Raw genomic sequence first — 3021 nt, forward strand, 5'->3', positions numbered from 1 at the left:
TTTTATAGCAAAGGACATGCGTGAAAGTACTGTTATATGAGGCAAGCGCTCCGAGGACACATGGGAATTTCTGTCTAGTCGTGGTCAACATGTTGAGTTGATCCACATTTGTTACTTTGATAATTTCATATGAGGGTGGATTGGCGCTAAGGTGTTGTTCTTACTTGAACAAGCAACCCACTTATGATTACCCCTCTCACAAGCATCCGCAACTACGAAAGAAGAATTAAGATAAATCTAACCATAACATGAAACACGTGGATCCAAATCAGCCCCTCATGAAGCAACGCTTAAACTGGGGTTTAAGCTTCTGTCACCGTCGTAACCCATCATCTACTTGTTATTCCACAATGCCTTCCCTTAGGCCCATAACATGGTGAAGTGTCGTTTAGTCGACGTTCACATGACACCACTAAGAGAAGCAACACCATACGCATGATCAAAATATCGAACGAATACCAACTTGACATGATTACTTATAACAAGACTTCTTACATGTCCTCAAGAACAATAGTAACTACTCACACATCATCAACATGTTCAAGATCAGAGGTATAATAATGGTAATCGAGGATCTGAACATAATATCTTTCACCAAGTAAACCAACTAGCACCAACTATAAGATGTAATCTACACTACTAGTAACCCACATGTACCAATGTGAGGTTTTGAGACAAAGATTGAATACAAGATATGAACTAGGATTTTGAGATGAGATGGTGCTGGTGAAGATGTTGATGAAGATTGGTCCTCCCACGAAGGAGGAAGAGTTGGTGATGATAATGGCTTTGATTTCCCCCTTCCGGAGGTAAGTTTCCCCGGCATAATCTCTCAGCTGGAGAGAAAAAGGGTCTCTGCCCAGGTTTCCGCCGCGAGACGGTGACGCTTCATCCCGCAAGTATCGTTATAATTTTTAGGGTAAAACACACCATATAGGATAAGAGGGAGGTCGATAGACCTGCTGGGGCCCCACAAGGCAACAGGGCGTGCCCAAGGGGGTGGGTAGCAACACATACGATAAACTACAGGGTAGTTGAAGTTGATCCGCAGATCGCTCCTAGCACATACGATAACGACAGTGTGTCGTCATCGGGGCGCCACGGAGGCATGCATGTTGTTGTGTGTGCATCATGTCCAGGTGTTAGCACCACATACGTCGTCGCTATCGTCAGCTGCAGCAATTGATGCAGCAGCCGCGTCATCTGCACCACAAAGAGTGGCGATCTCTGCAGGGGCCGCGGCAATGGCTGGTGATGACCCACAAGTGTAGGGGATCTATCATAGTCCTTTCGATAACTAAGAGTGTCGAACCCAACGAGGAGCAAAAGGATCTGACAAGTGGTTTTCAGCAAGGTATTCTCTGCAAGCACTGAAATTATCGGTAACAGATAGTTGTGTGATAAGATAATTCATAGCGAGTAGCAAGTAACAATAGTAACAAAGGTGCAGCAAGATGTCCCAATCCCTTTTGTAGCAAGGGACAAGCCTAGACAAACTCTTACAGGAGGTAAAGCGCTCCCGAGGACACATGGGAATTTTTGTCAAGCTAGTTTTCATCATGTTCATATGATTCACGTTCGCTACTTTGATAGTTTGATATGTGGGTGGACCGGTGCTTGGGTGCTGCCCTTACTTGGACAAACATCCCACTTATGATTTGTTGGGGAACGTCGCATGGGAAACAAAAAATTTCCTACGCGCACGAAGACCTATCATGGTGATGTCCATCTACGAGAGGGGATGAGTGATCTACGTACCCTTGTAGATCGTACAGCAGAAGTGTTAGAGAACGCGGTTGATGTAGTGGAACGTCCTCACGTCCCTCGATCCGCCCCGCGAACAATCCCGCGATCAGTCCCACGATCTAGTACCGAACGGACGGCACCTCCGCATTCAGCACACGTACAGCTCGACGATGATCTCGGCCTTCTTGATCCAGCAAGAGAGACGGAGAGGTAGAAGAGTTCTCCGGCAGCGTGACGGCGCTCCGGAGGTTGGTGATGACCTTGTCTCAGCAGGGCTCCGCCCGAGCTCCGCAGAAACGCGATCTAGAGGAAAAACCGTGGAGGTATGTCGTCGGGCAGCCGTGAGAAAGTCGTCTCAAATCAGCCCTAAAACCTCCGTATATATAGGTGGGAGGGAGGGGGCCTTGCCTTGGGGTCCAAGGACCCCCAAGGAGTCGGCCGAGCCAAGGGGGGGAGGACTCCCCCCCCAAACCGAGTTGGACTTGGTTTGGTGGGAGGAGTCCCCCTCCCTTCCCACCTCCTTCCTTTTTTTTTCTTTCCTCTTGATTTTTCTTCTCTTGGCGCATTGGGCACTTGTGGGCTGTCCCACCAGCCCACTAAGGGCTGGTGTGGCTCCCCCAATGCCTATGGGCTTCCCCGGGGTGGGTTGCCCCCCCCCCCCCGGTGAACTCCCGGAACCCATTCGTCATTCCCGGTACATTCCCGGTAACTCCGAAAACCTTCCGGTAATCAAATGAGGTCATCCTATATATCAATCTTCATTTCCGGACCATTCCGGAAACCCTCGTGATGTCTGTGATCTCATCTGGGACTCTGAACAACATTCGGTAACCAACCATATAACTCAAATACGCATAAAATAACGTCGAACCTTAAGTGTGCAGACCCTGCGGGTTCGAGAACTATGTAGACATGACCCGAGAGACTCCTCGGTCAATATCCAATAGCGGGACCTGGATGCCCATATTGGATCCTACATATTCTACGAAGATCTTATCGTTTGAACCTCAGTGCCAAGGATTCGTATAATCCCGTATGTCATTCCCTTTGTCCTTCGGTATGTTACTTGCCCGAGATTCGATCGTCAGTATCCGCATACCTATTTCAATCTCGTTTTACCGGCAAGTCTCTTTACTCGTTCCGTAATACAAGATCCTGCAACTTACACTAAGTTACATTGCTTGCAAGGCTTGTGTGTGATGTTGTATTACCGAGTGGGCCCCGAGATACCTCTCCGTCACACGGAGTGACAAATCCCAGTCTTGATCCATACTA

The sequence above is a fragment of the Hordeum vulgare genome, chromosome 6H (genome assembly GCF_904849725.1).
Source record: "Hordeum vulgare subsp. vulgare chromosome 6H, MorexV3_pseudomolecules_assembly, whole genome shotgun sequence".
Taxonomy (NCBI): domain Eukaryota; kingdom Viridiplantae; phylum Streptophyta; class Magnoliopsida; order Poales; family Poaceae; genus Hordeum; species Hordeum vulgare.